We start from the raw sequence: 22,716 nt of genomic DNA on the forward strand, positions 1-22,716 counted from the left end.
AACTTAATGGTTGACCGAGAGCTCCTTACTTTGTGGGCTGAGTGCTTACTTTTTTACTCTCTCTTTTCTCAACTTGTGCACTTTTGTTGTCTTGGTGTTTATTTGTAGGTTAATGCTTAGGCTAGGATTTCTTTCAATAAGCAGTCGAGGCAGATGCTTGAGGTGAGGACCGCGCATGAGCGGGTTCGCTTCAACCTAGAACTTGTTTACCTTGAGAAAAATCCTTCTCAATTCTTTGGAAAAAAATTAAATCCTCTTCAAATTTCTCAAAACATATATCTTTTTAATTTACGTATAAAATCACGTCTCAATAGAGGATACTTCCTTTCCACACGATGGTGAAAAGGTTTTACTTCTTCCTCGAATGGGAAAAGCGGGAAGAAACGGAGATCGGAGGAAAAACAGCAATTAAAGAATAGCGTTTAGCATTTAGCATTTTATAGTTAGTCAATATTCTAAAGTTAGTCAATAGCGTTTAGCGTTTAGCATTTAGCATTTTATAGTTAGTCAATATTCTATATATTTCCAAACTCAGACAGTAGACGAATCCGTTCTTGCGAGTTGCGACGTACAGCTGATTCCTGAAGACGTATAGCAGCTCGGATTCCGGAAGAAGAAGAAGAAGGCGATTAATAATCATCATGGTGATGATGGCGGCGGCTCCTCCAGCGCTGTTCCGTAGCGGTGACGGCCCGCCGGAGGACCCACACATGACATGGTACGTGGTGGGTACTTGCATGGTAGCGGCCGTCGGGGGGCTCATGTTCGGTTACGACATCGGCATCTCCGGCGGGGTGACGTCCATGGACGACTTTCTGAGGCCCTTCTTCCCGCAGGTGGCGCGCCGCAAGGCCAACGCGCACGAGAACAACTACTGCAAGTACGACGACCACTTCCTGCAGCTCTTCACGTCCTCGCTCTACCTGGCGGCCCTGGTCGCAACCTTCTTCGCGGCCCCCGTAACGCGCCGCTGGGGCCGCCGTGTCAGCATCCTCGTGGCGGGCCTCTTCTTCGACTGCGGGATCGTCCTCAACTGCGCGGCGCAGAACCTACTCATGCTCATCCTCGGCCGCCTCCTGCTCGGCTGCGGAGTCGGCTTCGCCAACCAGGCCGTGCCGCTCTACCTCTCCGAGGTCGCGCCCGCGCACCGGCGTGGCGGCATGAACATCCTCTTCCAACTCTGCGTCACCATCGGCATCCTGATTGCCAACCTCGTGAACTACGGCACGCAGCACCTGCGGCCGTGGGGGTGGCGCCTCTCGCTCGGGCTCGCGGGCGTTCCCGCCCTCGCCATCACGTGCGCCGGGCTGTTCCTGCCGGAGACGCCCAACAGCCTGGTGGAGCGCGGGCGGACGGAGGAGGCCCGCGAGGTCCTTCGCCGCGTGCGGGGCACAGACGACGTCGGTGCGGAGATGGCTGACATACAGCAGGCCAGCGACTGGGCGCGGCAGGTGCGGCACCCGTATGCCACCATGTTGCGCGAGAACCGGCCGCAGCTGGCAGTGACGGTGGCGCTCCAGGTGTTCCAACAGCTCACGGGCATCAATGCCATCATGTTCTACTCGCCCGTGCTGTTCCAGACAGTGGGCTTCAAGGCGGACGCGTCTCTCTACTCGGCCGTCATCACGGGCACCATCAACGTCGCCTCCACGTTCGTGTCCGTCGGGAAGGTAGACAAGTGGGGCCGCCGCAAGCTGCTGCTCGGCGGGAGCGCCGTCATGCTAGTGGCCCAGGTGGCTATCGGCATCCTGCTCGGCGCCAGCCTCAAGACGAACGCGCAGCCGTCCGGGTCCCAGGCCGTCATCATCATCGTGCTCGTGTGCTGCTTCGTGTCCGGGTTCGCGTGGTCCTGGGGCCCCCTCGGCTGGCTCATCCCCAGCGAGATCTTCCCCCTCGAGACCCGAGCCGCCGGCCAGAGCATCGCCGTCTGCATCAACATGCTCTTCACCTTTGTCGTCGCCCAGGCCTTCCTCTCCATCCTCTGCGTCTTCAAGTTCGGCATCTTCCTCTTCTTTGCCGGCTGGGTGGTCCTCATGGGCATCGCCGCCTACTACCTGCTCCCCGAGACCAAAGGCGTACCTATCGAGGACATGGCCGTCCTCGTCTGGCAGCAACACTGGCTCTGGAAGCGCTTGCTAGTTGCAGCACCCAATACGTGCTCATCAAAACGCATCGAGCTATAATCATCAGAGTTCTGGCGTCATATAACAGATTGCGATCATCGTCTCATCGGTACCTTGTAATATTCAACAATGTATATATGTATATATGTTGATGTTATTTCACCACTACCACCACTAAGGCGGCGTTATGTACATCTGCAATCACGCAGTGTTTAATCAAATAGTAATTAGCTTTGCATTTCCAAATTTAAGCACGCAAATACCTCTCCACTGGATCATAGATCGACAATATCAACCCACCTAGTTGAAAATTAAGCAACAAAGATAAGACTGTGTTGCTGCTTCCAATTAGCACCATGTCAGATCATAATTAGCCCCTCCTAATTGATTCCAAAACTCCATATTCTATGTGGTATCACCTACCATACCATACCGCCACTTTAACCCAAACCTTTGTAATGTTTTGCTTCTTTAATCTCAACTCCAATCTTTCATGACCTAGTCAAAAGTGTCTTGTATGTTTAAAGTTCTCTTGTGCATATATGCACAAACACCACCATCATGGTATACTTCTCAACATCACAAAGGACTCGATGAGTGTGTTGTTTTGGGTTCTCTTAGCAATGCAAGTATTATAAACCCTATTAATTGTTTTGTGTTGTTTTGGGTTCTAGTGTGCATTGAGCAATTATATTGGTTTTTGAATTTTATGCACATCATTCTCAAGGTTATTCTACAATATTGACACGACATATCGTGGGTTCATATTGGCCTTAGAGATGTGCATTAGGCTCTGATAGTGGATTGTGGTATCTTGTTTGTTGATTTCATAAACATGACATAATCATTTTCAAATCGTGAGTTTTATTGACCTGTCTATACAGATGGCACTCTTTCCACAACGGCATAGTACACACACACCATGTGCATCACAAACATAGGTTTCTCCACTTCATGCGTGAGATGACGAAAGGTGGTTGTATATTACAACATTGGTAAATATATATAGTAGAGGTTAATATTGGCTTTCTCGATGTGCAATAAGTGGATGCCACAGTGGCATGTGCGCAGTACGGTACATTCTTATTACAAGCATGTTTAGTTCAGCTGAGCGTATTACTCCAGGATTTGCGTGGCATTGGATAGCGGCACTGCTCATACTATCCGTTCTTTGGCTCTCTCTCTCTCTCTCTCTCTCTCTCTCTCTCAATGAAAGACTAATCTGAATGCTAAATTACTTCATTGAGCATTGCTATTGATGCACAAATGCACCCTTTCGCAGATTTACGAGGTTAGTTAGGGGTTATTTTGATTGTGGAACGAACGGGATTGTATCAATATTGGGCCTATCCTCTATATGCCCATTTTCCTTGCACATATACTCTAATCTTCATTCTGCGCCATTTCATTTAGGAATCTCTCCAAGAGATAAATCCAAGTGTTTTGAAGAAGTTGAATTGTCTACAACTCTGTGCTTCACACCAATGTTCTCCCAATACTTTATATCGGAGTTCAAAAGCATATTTCACATGGCTAGAGGGTTCATGGGAGGTTGATATAAGGAGCATAATCTAAACTTTGAAATCTTTGGCAGCTTCAACTAATACAAAGTTGAATACACAAAATAGAGTTTATGGGGTTGTGACACTCACTAGGCCTAAACTAAATCACATATATTACAATAATCATTAATATAAATAATGCAATATATATATATATATATATATATATATATATGAGAAAAAATAGTTTAAAAAAACATATTAATTAATCTTATAGATTATAGTTATATGTCAATATATATGTATAATAGATACATGTATATACATTAATCTATTTATGTTACTATATACATGTATATTATGCATCTTTTATTTACAATTGATTAACATATTAATAACCATAATTAACACATATATTATTGGAAATTAATATATGATTATATCATATGTAATTATGAATATCGTCTATTTTATATATATATCAAATATAATAGTACATATAATTATAATTGTATATGTATGTAATAATTATTATATAACCAAGTATATATGATGATAATCATATGCATTTATTATTATATGTATATAATTTAAATAATAATCTATTTATGTTACTATATATATGTATATTATGCATCTTTTATTTACAATTGATTAACATATTAATAACCATAATTAACACATATATTATTGGAAATTAATATATGATTATATCATATGTAATTATGAATATCGTCTATTTTATATATATATATCAAATATAATAGTACATATAATTATAATTGTATATGTATGTAATAATTATTATATAACCAAGTATATATGATGATAATCATATGCATTTATTATTATATGTATATAATTTAAATAATAAATCAATAATAATGATACATAATTATTAATTATTGATATATTATATAAGTATTAATTATAAGTTTAAGTATAATTATATATATGTATATATACATATACATATATATACATATGTATATATATATATGTATATATATATATAGAGAGAGAGAGAGAGAGAGAGAGTGTGTGTGTGTGTGTGTGTCCATTCTTACTTATCAAGGAGAGAGAAAACATAGTGGAAAAAATAGTTTTAAAAAACGAGAGAGAAGAAGAGAAGGTTTTGAGGTGATGAGAGGTTGCCACACGGCACCTCCTAAAACTATTTAGTAATAATTATAGATTGTGTGTGTATATGTGTGTGTGTGAATAGTACACACATATTCATATACATATATGTGCGTATGCATATATGTGTGTATGAATGAATGATACACACAAAAACACACACACATTTTTTTTCTTTTTATCTCTTCTCTATGTGTGTGGGTGTATGTGTGTGTGTATGTGTATGCATACATGTGTACATACACACATGCACGCGTACACGTTGTCGTGCCACTACACGCACACCGTAATAAAAAATCTAGAGTGTGGCTTCCTTTTAGATTTAGAGAGCCAATGCCACTTTAAGCATTAGTGTTAGTGTCCATAGTTCAAAATATTAGATTTTTTTGGACAAGTTTTTAGTCAATTTTTTATATTCTAGATATTATCTCTTGTAAAAATCCATAAAACTATAGACAACTTCTAGATTAGGATGACATGTAAAAGAAAACATGTAGCTTTCAACCAATTTAAGAGGACTTTATGTAAAAAGAGAGATTGACAAAATCGTGCAACGTGCGATCGCTATTTTCAAGCAATGAACAACACTCTGAAGTGGGAGATAAAGAAGGAGTAATCTGGCTAAACTTTGGCCAGGTGTCCTCGTATTTAACCTACCTTTCGGAGCTAATGGAGGCATCATATTGGCGATCTGAGCAGCAGAGAGGAAGGTATTATTTTGTACACATTTTTGTCTATTAGAGTTATATCTTCTCATAATGCTAAAAGAGACTAACAAGCTTCATCTATGTTAGTATTCTTCTACATTTTCTAATTCCTTTTTTTTTAGTATTCTTCTATGTCTTCAATTTCTTCGAACCCCTTCTCTTCTGTCTAGTCCTCTCTCTAAATCTACCTTCACCTTGCTGTCTCTTATCTTCAAGAGCTTGACTAGAAACCTTCAACCCATCTCTTATCTCTATCATCTCCGGAGTAAAAGCTCTTGAACCCCCATACATCCTTCTCTTGCCAAACCCCTGTGGTAACCTTCAACCCTACGCGCTGCAACATTGGTGAACCCAACGTGAAGGTCAGTGTAAGAGAACCCCAAGATGGGGGATTCTTCAGGAGATACTCTATAACAATTGGTGTGCATACTGCAGTAGCAGACTCAGCAACAACAAATCCAAATGTTACAACAACAACAACAAAGGAAAGAAGAAGAGAAGATTGATTCCACATCTATCAAGGCCCTAGAGGAAGTTGGGCAGGAATTAAAACAATTTAATGGTCAAAATGTTTATGTTTTTATTCACTTGTATGTTGAAAAAATGCTCTTCTTTGGTATACCACAACATGCATGGAGCCGTTATTTTGCCAAACTAGCCAAGCATGGTCTTCAAGAAAGAATCCATGGTCTTTTTCAGCACGATGCGGATTGGGCTACATTCAAAAAAGCCCTATGCGAAGAATTCTTCTTAGAAGACTCTGGCCTAATGACAAAGAAAAGTTTCACTAATTGGGTTGAGAAACCCAACAAAGGTTTAGCTGCAACCGCTTTATACCATGAGTTTGAAAGTAAATCTAGACAACTTGATGATGAAGACCAACAAAGTGTGAAAGGTGAGAAGATTGAATTATTCCGTAAGGCTACAGATCCCATTCTGCAAGAGAAGCTTGCTGATCGCCTAGAAGATGCTACCTCCGAATCAAGAGTCAAGACTGCATGGATAGACGTTACTGATGCAGTTAACATGACTGCTCGAAGAGAGTGGATGCGACTAAGATTGGGCTCTACTTCAACTTCAACAACTCCATTGATGGATTTTGTTCCACCTTCAAAATCCCCTATTCCTTTGACTAATCAACCAACTCTTTCTTCTTCTGTTCCTTCTAAAAATGATATCATGGATGAGCTTATTAAAAGCATGCGTGACCTTCATTTGAATCTTATAGAAATTAGTTTCAAGTTGGAGAAGCTGGATGTCAAAGTTGAAGAACAAGAATGATCATTAACTCAAAGACCCATGAGAGAAGGCTTTAAGAGGCGCTGTATTTGGTGCGACAGCCAATAATATGACAAGAGGGAGTGTTATACCTTCCGTGAGGCTGAAGCACAGAAGCTCGTCTTTTGGAAAGACGGTAAAATTCATGCAGTTGAAACTGGTCTTCCACTTGAGCCAAATTTTGGCAATGGTGGAATGAAGAAAAGATTAGAAGATTTAGTTGTAAAGAATGCATATGCAGCAATTGATACAACTACCTATGGGGAGCTGCAAATTGAGCCAACTAAATCAAGTTTGAAAGCATGTAAAGCTAATGTGCAATCTAAAGTATGGATGCATGCACTAGATCAAATGGAACGTGGTAAAGCAACCAAAGAAGATTTGGCTAACGCCAGTCAGTGCATTCGAGGAATTATAACTGGTGAAAAGAAACGGTAGATTCTTTTTCTGCCTTTGCACATTTGGCTGACGTCAATCATAAAGAAGTCTTGATTAAAGAAAAAAGAAGAAGAGAAGATGAACCAAGGCCTTCCTCTTCTGGCCCTCCAAAATGGATAACTAGAAAAACGCCTAAACAACCAAAGCTTATTGAAAATATAACCCCAGATCAAGAGATGGAAGATGCACCACAAACAAAGAAGACCGAAGGAAAGAAAAAAGGCAAGCAGCTAGACTACAAATTGCAGTCTGACATAGAATCTGCAACTAATCGCAAACAAGTCCTAGAAGAACGAATTCTAGGAAGTAAAATTGAATTCATCTTAGGCAAAAATCTTGAAATTGCCAAACCTGAATTCCATGATGTAATTATTAATGTAATCAAAAGGAAAAGACAATATATTGGCGATAAAGCTGAAGAAACAGTGCATGATTTTTTGCAAGTTCTTCGAGTTTTTGTGCAAGATGAAGAAAAGATGACTTCACAAGAAATCCATCTTGAAGCACTTAAAGAATTAATTGCAACAATTGAAGCTGAAGATACAGAAAGCATGAATGCAAAAATTAAAGAAGCGAAAGCTGAAAATGTAATGGTCGGCTGGTCCAAACCGATTGGGCAGCCCACCTCTCAAAAAGAAGGTCGTTTACAGCACATGTATGAGGAGGAAGAGGCTTGGTTCATTCCAAGCAGTCACTACTCCCGTATGCATTGGGCAAGAGCAACAACGGAGACAGTCGTCAAAATTGGAGAAAAAGAAACACCATGCATTGCACTCTTAGACCATGGCTCGAAGATAAACGTCATGGCAAGGAGTCTCTATGAAAGTGGCAGATGGCCCATAGATGTTGATCTAGATTGGCGAATGAGAGCTGCAAACAACTCTTCTGGAGAGTTATATGTTGTATGTCCTAATATGCAAGTAACTATTGGAGACATAAAAGACAATTTTCACTTTTTTATTCAATATTCTTGTAGTTACCCTATCATTCTTAGGCAACCTTATATTTCTAAAGCCTGCTTGGAAACAAAAGCTCTCGATGATGGTTCTTCCTATGCTTGAATCCAAAGCAAGGATAATGAATGAGCTGTCCAATTTCTTACTGTGTGTGTTCACCATCATCAAAATAGAGATCAACTGCGTGATTATCCTGTGCCTCCTAATGCCCAAGAATTCAAGGGTTTTCGGGTTGCACTACTATAAAAGGAGACTATGGTAGTGCATCATGTAAAAAGATTGAACCTCCTTATACTGCAGAAACTGTGTCTCTAGCAAATCTGTATGTATGTATAGTCAATAGTATGGGTTGTTATAAGTCTCTTCCAATCATGACTAAAGCTGAAAGAAAATACTTATGTCATGTAAAAAGGGAGGCTCTGAAAACTTATGACATGATGGCTGAAAATGAAGACATTTCGGGCGTTTTTTTTTTAATTGATTACTACTGACACATTGGTTGAAATATATGCAGTTGCTCATGCAGAAAATTAGGCTAAAAATCAATCCATAGAAGTATGTACATTGGATTTTTATCAATCAATTCAATGAGCAAGAAGACATTGGTTTACTCAACAAGGTTGAAGCGCAAGTGGAGACAAAATACAAGATGGTGGATAAGAAAGTCAAGCATGTGGCAGTCCCACTGCCTCCTAAAAGTGAAGGGTTGGCTGATAGGACAGTAAATCAGCCAAGTCTTCGTGATTCTTCCAACATTGGTCACAAGTTCACATCTAAAAGTATAAAAGAGCTCAAAATAGGTGAACTTTCCTTTCTCTGGTTGAAAAACACTCTTTTATGCAAATGCTAATGAAACATGGAAAAGCTTTTGCATTTCAGCCAAGTGAAATAGGCTGTGTGGATCCAAATATTGTGACTCCTATGGTCATTTTTACAATTTCACATGTACCTTGGAACCTCAAACCTATTTCTGTTCCAAGGGCGCATTTGCCCAAATTACTGGAACTTCTAAATGAAAAGATCATAATGAAGATTTTGGAACCTTCTTTAGCACCTTACTCAAACCAATGGTTTACTGTGCCTAAGAAAAATGGATCTTTACGATTCATTCAAGATCTACAACTTGTCAATTGTGTCACAATCTGAAATGTTGGTTCGGGTCCAATTGTTGATGAGTTTGCTGAAGCTTTTGTAGGTAGAGCAATTTATTCTATGGGCGACCTATATTCAAAATATGATCAATTTCATCTTTCATTAGAAAGCTGAGACATTACCACAATGAAGGCACCTCTTGGATTGGTCCGCATGTGCACTCTACCACAAGATGCAACAAACTCTGTAGCCCATATGATGAATGTCATGCATAAAGTCTTAAGGGACTTTATTCCACAACTTACTCTTCCATTTCTTGATGATGTACCTATCAAGGGATGTGAAGTCAATGAAAAGAATGAGGAGCTTGACAAGATGGTTGCAGGACATTTGTAGTTAACCATATTCATGATTGTGACAGGATTTTGACAAGGCTAGAAGAGGTACATCTTACCCCTTCTGGAGCTAAGTCGATTTTTGGAGTAGAAGAAGTCCTAGTGGTCAGTCATCTATGTGGCCCCTATGGATGCAAATGTTCGCTAATCAAGATAGATGCCATCAACAGAATGCAAGAAAAAAGCACAAATGCTTCAAAAGTAAGAATATTTCTTGGCTCATGCGTATTCTATCTCATATGGATACCACATTTCGCTCATGTAGCCGAAAATCTTTATCAATTATTAAGAAAATGTCAAAGATTCTCTTGGGGTAATGAGCATACTCTCACTATGTGTAAATTAAAGAAGCTGTTAAGTTCAGCCCCTACTCTCAAAAGGGTTGATTATTCAAATGGTCAACACATCATCCTTACTATGGATGCAGGCCCCATTGGGATAGGATGGGCTGTTGGCCAAGAGAATCTTGAAGGTAACAGGTATGCAATTCATTTTGGAGCAAAAGTTCTCAATGAACGTCGAAGAAGGTATGCACAAGTAAAAAGGGAATTGTGGGGAGTTGTAACAGCATTAAAGTGTGATCGTGAATACTTTATAGGTGCTTCATAGTGGTAGAAACTGATTGTCTTCCACTCTTGGGCATGATTTCCAACTGCTCTACACCCGACATTGCTATGCTAAGATGGATTGCATATATTAAATATCTTAACCCTGAATTAAAGCATATTGCAAGAAAGGCGAATCCAATTGCTGACATGCTATCACGTGCAAGATATGACAATGAAGAAGAGCTGATGGAAGAAGATGAAGCTAAAGAATCTATACTTGCTAAATTTCATTCCATGGCTACTGAAAATACATTTTCAGTTACAACATATACTGGTCCAAAGCTGAAAACAATAGGGTGGTCAACTAGAAGCCAGCATGCTCATTGCATTGCTCAAGTTCTTGTTCATTTCCTTGAACAAGATTATGAAGAAGATTGGTTGAAGATCGGCCAATATTTGAGCACAATGAAGAAGAAGGAGACTTGGATTGATGAGTAGTTCAAGCATATCAAGAGAAAAGATTATGGTTTTTTCCTTAAATAAGGACATCTATGAAAGCATGCAAAGAAGAAGAAAGGAGCACCTGTTTGAGTTGTAGGTAACAAAAGGTTGTAACAACAGATAATGAAGGAATTTCATGAAAGCTTGTGGGCAGGACATAGAGGCATATGAGAAACCTTTATTAAAGTCAAAGAAAAATATTGGTGGCAAAACATGTATCGGGACATAGCACATTTTGTTGAAGCATGTTATGTGTGTCAGATGTATTCTATGGTCAAGCATCGAGATGGGTTACAATTGACTTATCCCTTGTCTATACATTATAGATGGGTTATTGATCTTATAACCATGCCATGCCTATAGGAATATGGAATATGCGATATTTAGTGCTTGCAAGAAAGGATCTAACCAATCAAGTTGTGGGAAAAGTCTTAACAACCAAATCCACTCAAGCTATTTGTCGTTTTTTTGCTTGAAGTGTTTTGTAGATATGGTTGTGTGGGTAAAGTAACTGCAGATAGAGGAGAGTTGGATGTTGATGAGGCACGCAACTTCTTTGCTCAATTGGGTATTAAGTTGGATTTAACATCAGCCTACAACCCTGAAGGCAATGGGAAAAGTGAGAGAGGGCACCAACATATTCTCAAAGCTCTAGCAAAGTCTTGTAGAGGACAGATCAAAGAATGGCCTAAAATGCTACATTTTGCATTATGGGCTGACCAAACTACTCACAGTACAATGACTGGCTATATGCCAGCTGAACTTATGCATGGACAACAACCAATTATGCCAATTGAAGAATCTATTCTCACATGGAGTCTTCTACCCTGGGAGGAAGGCATCAGTAGAGAAGAGTTGCTGACTTTGCGCATATGGTAGCTAGAAAGAAGACCTGAAGATGTTTAAGCAATTATTGAGAAGCTAAAGACAGCAAGACTAAAGAACAAAAGAAGATTTGATAAGTGACATCGACTTTGGCCAAGAGCAATTCAAGAAAATGACTAGGTGCTTGTCTATGACAGCAGCCTAGACAATCAATACAATGCTTCTAAGAAGATGGTAAAGCGTTGGTTTGGCCCATATGTGATAAAGGTCGTTCATGACAATGCTACATATTCATTGGCTGAATTGGATGGAACAAGCATGAAGATACCATAGCTGGAAAAAGAATCAAGCTCTTCAAATGAAGAGAAAGTTCAACATATGAGCTAGAAGACTTGAATATAATTCAAGAGCATGAAGACATAGAGAAAGAAGAAGAGGCAAAAGATGAAGACATTGATATGGCAAAAGATACTTCTTTTGACATTGCAAATCCATAAGACTTTGGCACATACCAGAGGATGTGTAGGTTAAGAGGGGTGGATGTCATGCCATTACGCGCACACCATGTAAAAAACTCTAGAGTGTGGCTTCCTTTTAGATTTAGAGAGCCAATGCCACTTTAGGCATTAGTGTTACTGTCCATGGTTCAAAATATTAGATTTTTTTGGACAAGTTTTTGGTCAATTTTTTATATTCTAGATATTATCTCTTGTAAAAATCCATAAAACTATAGACAACTTCTAGATTAGGATGACATGTAAAAGAAAGCATGTAGCTTTTAGCCAAATTGAGAGGATTTTATGTAAAAAGAGAGATTGACGAAATCGCACGATGCATGATCGTTGTTTTCAGGCAATGAACAACACTCCAAAGTGGGAGAAGAAGAAGAAGTGATCTGATCAGGTGTCCTAGTATTTAACCCCCCCTTTTGGAGCTAATGGAGGCATCAGATTGGCGATCTGAGTATCACAGAGGAAGGTATTATTTTGTATACGTTTTTGTCTATTAGAGTTATATTTTCTCATAATATTGAAAGAAACTGACAGGCTTCATCTCTGTTAGTATTCGTTTATATTTTCTAATTCTTTTTTTTAGTATTATTCTATGTCTTCAATTTCTTTGAACCCCTTTTCTTCCGTGTACTCCTCTCTCTAAATCTACCTTCACCTATTGTCTCTTATCTTCAAGAACTTGGCTTGAAACCTTCACCCTATTATCTCTTATCTTCAAGAACTTGGCTTGAAACCTTCAACCCTTCTCTTATCTCTACTATCTTCGGAGTAAAAGCTCTTGAACCCCCATACATTCTTCTCTTGCCAAACCCCTGTGGTGACCTCCAACCCTACGCTCTACGACAACATGTACATATGCATGTGTTTGTTTAATACATGTGTCTATTTGTGCGGTCTCATAAATGTGTGTCCTCTTTCTCGCTCTCATCATTTTTATTTTCCCTCCTTTCTTTTTCTTCCCTCAATCCCTTGTCTTTCTTCATCTTATGCGTATGCATGTTGTGTATATATGTGTATACACATGTGTAATTGCATTGCATATATATATGTACACTTATATATTTGTGTGTAGATATATGTGTCTAATATTTATGACTATGTATTTTATAAGTGTATATTCACTCTCTCTATAATTAGATTTTATTTATTAGTGAATTATAATTGCAATGCCTTATTCAATTGCATTGTTACATATGAATATATACTAAGGGTAGTTGTCACCACTTGCCAATTATTGATATAGAGTAAAATATAGCATTATTTTCAACACTCTAAAAAAAAAAGCTAGTTCAAGCTTATATGTTATTAACAAGCCATTTTCAAGCCTTGATGGATGGAAAGAACATGGCTCATTATTATTGGGTTGAAGCTATCTCTACAGTTGCGTATATTATGAATAGGGCTCCCATTGCTACAATGCATGATGTGACAATGAGAGAAGGGGGTGGGCTGAGATGAAAGATTTTGATCCTGCGATGATGCAGGAGCTCAAAGAAGTGTAAATACATGTTGGAAGGATCGTCACGACTGTTGAAGAGCATCAACGAACCTCCAAGTTCAAAATATATACGTCATAAGGCACAATTTCATGAGTAAGTCATAGATTTTATCGTTTTATGATATATTTTGGTTGAAAATGGTTGGAAGTGATTGTATTTGGTTGCCAATGCTCTGATCTATCAGCAATAATAAAGTAATCAAGAAAAACCAGTCGTATAATAATTTTATGCTAAACACTCAAATCCCACAATATTACAGTCTAAGGAAAATTATGTGGTTTTTGGGGTTTTGTTGTACGTATAATGTTCCTATGGGTTGAAATATGATACAAAAATCATTCGTAGTAAGATCAATCAATCTAAACTAGTAAATCAATAAATATTAGTAATTAACTATAAATAAATTTAAAAACAAAAAAATAGAGCTTTTATATCCAAAAAATAAAAAAATTAAGATATAGGCTCAATTCAGTCCTATCTCTATGTTAAAGTGGGTTTTTATTGCTTTTGTGAAAGAAAAATACATTAAAAATATGCCTTAAACCTACCAAATGAATGCATAACTTTAAGTGATAAGGAGAAGGGGATTGCTAAGTGCTTAAAATATGTTGAAGTTTGATGTTTTATGATGCATAGCATGTAGGGTACATTGTTGTCTAAAATTAAAAGGGTCTAGTAGCACGAGAAGGCTTGATACTAGCCCTAAGCAACATAGCAATTGCGGATAAGAAGAAAAGCATGAAAATAACTATTTTTTTGTACTTTAATTATGTTGATTGTTAATGAATAAACTTATTTGAGCATATTAGTCATACACAATTGCATTGCACGTACCATATGGTATCATCCTAGATGTATAGCACTATTTTTATGAGCGATGATCTACGTTGAGAGTGTAAGGTACCCTAAGCTATAGGGTTACTGGTCTGGTTCTTGGGAAATATTTAGTGAGGATTATTCATTAACTCCTGGATCAATCAATCAAAAGAGTGGAGCTTGTTTTGAATGTGTTCTATGTGTTCACGGTGCATCTTGGGGCCAATCCCCGAGGTGTAGGAGAGCGGTAGTGGAGCTACAATGATCAGTCAAGGGATATTTCCTTTGTGTGTGCTTACATGTTGTATTACACCAATATGTTTAGGGACACCCTCTGAGGAGTGTGGGTAAGGATATACATTAGACTACAAATCATACAAACACAAAAGTTTTGTATCAAAGGTTAGGGTAGTATACCCCTTAGACGTTCTTGGCCCCGCGAGGCCGTGTGGGGTGGTTTGAGGTGTGTAGTAGAGGCCTGGCTAGTGGCATAAAGCCACTGTCAGCCCTATTTTAGGTCCCAACACCACTCTAATCTACTACTACACTTAGTGTTTTAGAAAGATTGTCACATCAAATCAATAAAAGGAGGGGAAGATTCAACATTAATCTTCAAAGCTCAACAAGCATAGTGTTATCTAACACTACTATTACTTGTGCTCTTTGACACAATTACTTTCAACTCTTTTGCTAGACAAAAATTAGAAATTTGAGGCTAATTCTCAATCATGGGAATGAACTTTTTTATGTGGGTATCTATTATGAAGTGTGACACAACACTTCTTTCTCGCTTGGACTACATAGCAGATGTTTTTGCTCTACCTGCAAGAAGAAATGAAGTTACCTACATCTAAGTGCAATCAATGATTCTATCTTAATATTTTGAAGATGTTTTAGCCCTCATGGTCATCATGCAAGACTCAAATCTTGTGACCTCTTTGCTTGAGGGGGACTAGAAGATAAAAGACAAAGAAGAAGAAAGCAAAGTGGAGAACATAAAAGTGAACAAGGACAAGGAAAAGAAGATCTGTTATGCTGAAAGAAAATGACAAAAAGATTACAATGTCATATTTGAATGAAGATATCTTATGATGAAAGAAAACCACAAGGGCCTATTGATCCTTGTCTCCAAATTTTACTAAACCTTTTTTTAAGCTTTGTATGTACTTGTCTCAATAATCCAAATCATTGCCTTGTACTCCTCATGTAACCCTGCACGATAGCCTCTACATACTTAGTGAGGCCTTGTAACTATCTATGGATGTTTACCATGTCTTTGGTGTACTCACACTTAGCATGATGTCTTCTTTCCTTGCAATAGACTGTGAATGTTTCACCTTGTTTGCAATATGCCCACACTTAGCAAAGTTCTACTCATAACCGCCTCTATATACTTAGTGTTTTTCATGGCTATGATTGAGGAGGCGTATTGAGAAATATTCAATCACACCCCTATGTTAGCCTCTTTGTATGGAGCAGTAAGGCAAGGAACATGTAACAACCTAGAAGAACTACTTTGTTCCCATAGGCATAGTGAGAAAAAGTGGTACCATCCTACAACTATAAAAGAGTGTACTTGACAATCATTTGAATGCAATGTTATTGTACTTTATAATTTTAGTCTTGTCTCTCTCTACTCAAGATTGTGTTTACGAGTCCAAGCTAATCTATCTTAGAACCTAGTTCACTTGAATAATAGTCAATGTGTCTAGTCTCAATCATCATGTCTCTTACACTGACCTTCACCCTCCTAGCTAAATCTTGCTCAAGGATTTGTGTTTCTCAGCGTGGTATCAGAGCCATGGTGAGCTTGGTTTAGCTCCACACATAGCTCTTCTAGCTCTCCTCAACCTTAATCTAGCTCACTTTCAGCAAAAGTCTTCACTCCATCTTCACTCTCTACCTCTTGACCTCAATAGTAGAACTCGTCTAAATTGGAGGGATAAGATCTCTTCAACCAAGCCATATCTCACCATGATTTCCTATGTGGACATCTTCTCCTACTCTAGTGCTTCATTCTATCACTTTACATCATGACATTGTGGTCTAACTGCCCTAGTCTTGTGCACTTAATTAGCTTGCTATCTAGATCTAGCCTTCCTCTAGTCATACATATTGTTCAGTGCATGCAAGTAGTGATTGATCCTAGAGCTATAGGGCTTTCTAAGCTTGGTTCATGAGCTCTCTCCCCCATTAATTATCTCTCAAAGTAATCATCTCTACGAGCTGTTGTCAATAAAAAACCAATTGCTTGTGGGAAACCTTAAAGAGCAAGCCATAACCACTTAGCTCAAAGCTCATTTTTCACTCTTTTTCTTCACTCCTCTCAATTCAAACAACCCACTGCCACACTCAGTGTTTCAACAATATTGCCACATCAAATCAATAAGGAAGGGAAGATTCAACATCAATCTTCAAAGCTCAACATCAAGCTCAAAAAGCATAGTATTATCTAACAATACTATCAACAAGCATAGTGTTATCTGGCACTACTATTACTTGTGTCCTTTGACACAATTACTTTCAACTCTTTTTCTTGTCAAAAATTAGAGATTTGAGGTGGATCCTTAGTCATGGGAATGAACTTTTTTATGTGGGTATCTGTTATGAAGTGTGACACAACACTTCTTGCTCACTTGTACTACATAGAATATGTTTTTACTCTACCTGCAGAGGAAAAAATGAAGTTACCTACATCCAAGTGCAATCAATACCTTTATCTAAATATTTTGAAGATGTTTTATCCCTCATTGTCATTATGCAAAATGCAAAGCTTGTGACCTCTTTGCTTGAGGGGGACTATAAGATAAAAGACAAAGAAGAAGCATGCAAAGTGGAGAGAATCAAAGTGAACAAGGTGATGCCAGGAGGCATATTTCACTGTGGATTCCGTGCCACGGTGGATTCCGTCATCCTGCAAAACTTCAAAAGACCTCACACTCTCAAAATCCAATTAGCGGGATGAGCGTAGCTCAAGATCGGGTGTACAAGGCTTATATATTTTTGTGTGTGGCTTTCACAATCTTCGTCTTTGGCTATTGCGGGATTTGCAATCTTTGAAAAATCTGTGTTTTGACCTTCTGCTGTGCTGAAACTGGTTCAGCAAGTCTACGTATACGAATAGTACCTTCCAGAGAACAACTTTGCAGTTCGTTACTTCTGCGCAGGAACAGTCCTTCTAGGAGTTTTGAACAGAAGTCAGTTCTAACTTCAAGTTACTTGCCAAACTTGCAGAGTAAGTAATTTTTGACTTGCAGAATTTAGAGTTGTAGACTTTGTAGATTTTGTGTGACTTGACTTGTAGTAGGCTTGAAACTTAACCAGCAAACGACGTCGAATTTTAGGGGGGGCTGTTTTTCACGCCGAAAATTTTGGATGATGTCGCCCTGTCGCCGTTTTGTTGATTTGAAGTTTAGTAAGCTTCTAATTAAGATTTTTAAAGCTTAAAACTCAAGCTTAACTATTTGAAATATATGGCTTATATCTGTTTGTTGACGACTTGAATAAGAGGATGTAGGAGTGGTCCTCCGTCGTTGCAGGCTAGTCCTTCGCGATTAGAGGCTCGAAACAGAGGTTCTTGACCGCCACGAATCCACCCGTATCGACCGTTCGCGATGAGATTGACTGTAGAGCTCGATCGTTCCAGGAGCTCCACCTTCGCACAAGATGGGTAGCGATTGGAAGCTCTCGATCTCAGCTTCGCTCTGATACCACTGGTGCGCAGATCGGATGCCGTATGCTTGCGTAGTGAATGCCGAAAGGTCCCCAAGAACAAAAGAAATCTACTTTTTGCACAAAACTCAAGGTAAAAAGCATGCACGACATGAACAAGAGACTATTGGGTGCAATCTCCCCCCATGCCTTGTGTGAGCGCTCCACAAAGCATGGATTTTATGTATTAATCATCTTCAAGCTCAAATAATAGCCCAAATTACAAAATAGCACGCTTTCGGCTTTTGAGTTTACTTTAGCACAAAATAGAAATAAAGCTAATGGGCGGGCGCCCAAAGAGTCAGGCATACCCAATACAATGTCCAAATACAAATATCATAATCCTACGTCCATGCGCATACAAAATAATAAATAAATATCCAACGCCTCAATAAATAGGCGCGACAAAATATAGGCGCCATGCCTAAGGTATGCGCCCATCAAAATATAAGTGATAACTCGAATACTCGCTATCCTCCAATGCTTTCCTCCGCCTGCTGCTATCTCTACACATCAACTGAAGTATTCACAATCGTTAGTAAAATAATACAATTAAACCGACAAAAGTGAATACATAGCAGTCTTCCGCTACATAAATAAATCAACTGGTTAGAAATCAATCCTAACCTTAATTTATTACGAGTGCGCACTCTAAACTCATAAACATTTATTAATTTAATATGCATTTTGCGGAATCACCCGCTATGGAATCACCCATGTACACACTAAATTAATGAAACGCCCGAAAATGATAGGTGTCCCCATCAACTTCTCGCACAAAGAATCCACTTTGTGTATGAGCCCCGGTCAACAAAGTTTACGAAATCCACCGTAAAACCTCACGGAATCCACCGTGGCGCGGAATCCACCGTGAAATATGCCTCTTGGCATCATATCCCCGGGGTGGGATAGCAATTGACCTCAATTGCTATTAGCTCAATGTGGAGCTAGCAGAGTGGGGAAAGCATTTAAATCTCTAACGTGTATCCATTGGGCTTCTTTTACAGGATGGTTTTTAAATTTGACTAAATATCTAGAATATCTTCGGCCAGTTCTAGTGGTCATAAAGTCAGTATCTATGATAGCTTCAGGTTCAAGTATTTCAGTCTCTTCCTCTAACAAAGGTGGGTTTTCATAAACAGGGTATATAGGTAATTGGCCTCTAAAGGGTCGTAATAAACTAATGTGAAATGTGTTGTGAATTTTCCAGTGAGGTGGTAATTCTAACTTGAATGCATTGTCATTAATTTTGTGAATAATCTTAAATGGTCCATAAAATCTAGGTGCTAATTTCACAACTGGATGTTTACCTACACTTTGTAATCTACGTTTTTCTATTCTCAACCAAACATAGTCATCAACTTTGAAATTCATTGCTTGTCTTTTCTTATTGGCTTGTTTGGTATATGATTGCTGGGCTCTGTAGGCAATCATGTCTTTAACCTCATCAAAAATAGTAGCGTGCATAGTAGCAATATCATCAGCACTCTGAATTCTATTTGATAAAGATGCAACAGGTGTAGACAATCTATAACCATAAATCACTTCAAACGGTGCTTTCTTTGTAGATGTGTGTGGTGTATTGTTATATGCAAACTGTAGTAAATGAAAATGTGTGTCCCATGTCTATGGTTTAGAAATAGTGTAAGCACGTAAAAGATCTAAAATAGTACTGTTAGTGGCTTCTGTTTATCCATTAGTTTCAGGATGAAATGCACATGAAAAATCAATTTTTGTTCCTAGGTTAGCAAACAAAGTAATCCAAAAGTTGTTGCAAAATCTAGAATCACGATCAGAAATAATAACTTTTGGTAATCCATGATTAGTGAAAACAGTTTTCAAAAACAATTGTGCTGCCTGAGATGCTATTAAAGTTTTCTTACATGGAATGAAATATGCTTGTTTACTAAATATATCTACTACAGTCCAAATCATGTCATGGTTAGCTTTAGTATTAGATAAACCAGTAATAAAATCCATAGAAATCTGTTCCCATGGTCTTGATGGAATAGATAAAGGCATAAATAATCCATACTATTTACCATGATGACTCTTAACTCTTTGACAAATCAAACATTCAGAAACAAAGTTAGATACATCAGTGTCCATATGTGGCCAATAAAAATCTTCAGTTAATGTACATAAAGTAGATATGATACCTCTATGACCTTGGTATGGAGGACAATGAATCACATTCAAAACAAAAGATCTAAATGGAACTGTAACACATAATCTCTTTTCATAAAACATGGATCCATCATTATAGGACAGTGAATCAATAGGAATCCAGTTATTTCCAACTAATTTATTCCAATCAGCATGAAAAGTAATGTCTTGATGATAAGTATCTTTCATAGGAGTTAGAGAATCAAATGATATAACAGAAATATTATGAATAGTGGGTCTTCTACTTAATGCATCGGCCACTACATTTTCTTTACCTGGTTGATATTGAATGATGGGATGAAAACTCTGAATAAAGGCTGCCCATTTGATATGTCGGTCAGATATTTGGGGTTGGCTAAGTAAATGTCTAATACTTTGTTGATCAGTCTTAATCATAAACTCAGAACCCATTAAGTAATGCTTCCATTGTCTCAAAGCTTGTACTACAGCTAATAATTCTTTATCATATGTGGAATATTTAAGTTCGGAGGGTTTCAGTTTACAACTAGAATAAGCTATAGGATGATTATCTTGCATAAGTATGGCTCCTATTCTAGATCCGCTAGCATCAGTAACTACTAAAAGAATGGTCTATTAAAATCAGACAGTTGTAATATAGAAGCATGGGTTAATGCATGTTTCAATAAATCAAAGGATTTCTGTTGATTAGCAGACCAATGATAAACAATACCTTTCTTTAAAAGTTTAGTCAAAGGCAGAGCAAGTAATGAAAAATTTCGCACAAATTTCCTGTAAAAACTAGCAAGACCTAGAAAAGATCGTAACTCATGCACATTTTTAGGTATAGGCCAGTTCAATATTGCTTCTATTTTCTTAGGGTCAACCTTAATACCATCTGATGATACAATATGACCTAAATATTCAATTTCTGTTTTAAAGAACTCACTCTTTTCCGGATTAGCATATAGTTGATTATCTTTCAACAACTTGAAAACCAAGGACAGATGTTCATAATGTTCTTTCTCATTTTTACTAAACACCAAGATATCAACAAAGAATACAATAACACAATGTTGATATTTCAAAAATATACGGTTCATCATTCTACTAAATGTAGCAGGTGCATTAGTCAATTCAAAAGGCATCACTAAAAATTCATAATGACCAAATTGTGTTCTAAATGCAGTCTTGAATATGTCAGACTTATCTAATCTCACCTGATGATAACCAGATTTAAGATCTATTTTACTAAATATGGCAGAACCTTGCAGTTTATCCATAAGGTCATTGACTCTAGGAATTGGATATCTATTCTTTACATTGATCTTATTTAAAGCTCGATAGTCAATGCACATACGATAAGTATTATTCTTCTTCTTTACCAACAAAACAGGTGCACCAAATGGAGAACTACTAGGTCTAATCAATCCTCTATTTAGTAATTCCTCAACTTGATTTTGAATTTTCTTTTGCTCTATCTGGTTATGCCTATATGGTGCTTTACAAGGTGGTTGTGTACCAGGAATTAAATCTATTTTGTGGTCTTCTGGATGTGAAGGAGGTAAACCAACTGGTAGATCTTCTGCAAAAGAGTCTTTAAATTGTGCAAGAAATTCTTTATGCCTAGGGTGCATATGTTTTTCTTTAACTTGCAGTTCATTCACCCAAATTAGATAAGATTTACTACTTTTGCATAATGCACGTTTAGCTTGAGTATGAGACAGCAGTGGAAAAGCATTAGATGCATGCATACCATACAATGTAATATGTTTTCCTTGAAAATGAATATTAATTGAATGTGTGGAATAATCTATATCAGGGTTATGCTGATGACGCCAAGGCATACCCAAAATAATATCACTGGACTGTAATGGTACAACTAGAAAATTTCTTCTTTCAGTGTATTCACCGATTTGAATTTCTAAATCATGCACCTCTTGTGTTCCATTAAACCTTGTGCCTAAGAATGCTGCTTTAATACGATAATGCATAGGTACAGTCTGTAATTTCAATTCTTTCACTAACTTTGCAAAAATAAAATCATGAGTACTACCATCATCATGCAAAATAATCTTTTCTTTTCCTTGCACTAAACATTTCATTATCAATAAAGAATGTGGAGTTGGCATACCTGGCAAAGTATCCGAAGGAGTAGGCTTGAACATATTGACTTCAGCGTAGTAATGCCCAAGTAATCCAGACATATACTTGCGCTTGCGAGTCGCTTCAGGTACGTCTTCAAGCATGCGTAACTGGAGTAATGCATTCCAAAAGCGTTCGGTGTACTGAGGAATAGGCTCACTATCTCGTTGTTGAAGAAGGTCCCATTGCTTTATGGCTTTTTCATGGAATTGTGGAGGAAGGAAATTTTGTATAAACTTCTTCTTGAAATTGTCTCAGGTAGTGGGACAATCTATACTCTTATGAACCACGGTCCACCAAAGAGATGCTCTATCCACTAAATGATTAGTGACACACTTGATTTTATCTTTTTCTGCGTATATTTCCTCATGAAAATAATCATCAAACTGACTGATGAATGCAAG

The 22,716-nt window shown here is 38.1% G+C and overlaps 1 pseudogene; it reads left to right on the forward strand.

Moving 5' to 3' along the window:
- The first annotated feature begins 650 nt into the window (after positions 1-650).
- On the forward strand, positions 651-2,183 carry LOC148026021 (sugar transport protein MST4 pseudogene; annotated as a pseudogene).
- The last annotated feature ends 20,533 nt before the right edge of the window (positions 2,184-22,716 follow it).

Source organism: Lygodium microphyllum, chromosome 14, assembly GCF_053477565.2.
Source record: "Lygodium microphyllum isolate KBCC chromosome 14, Lygodium_microphyllum_v1.1.10, whole genome shotgun sequence".
Classification (NCBI taxonomy): Eukaryota; Viridiplantae; Streptophyta; class Polypodiopsida; order Schizaeales; family Lygodiaceae; genus Lygodium; species Lygodium microphyllum.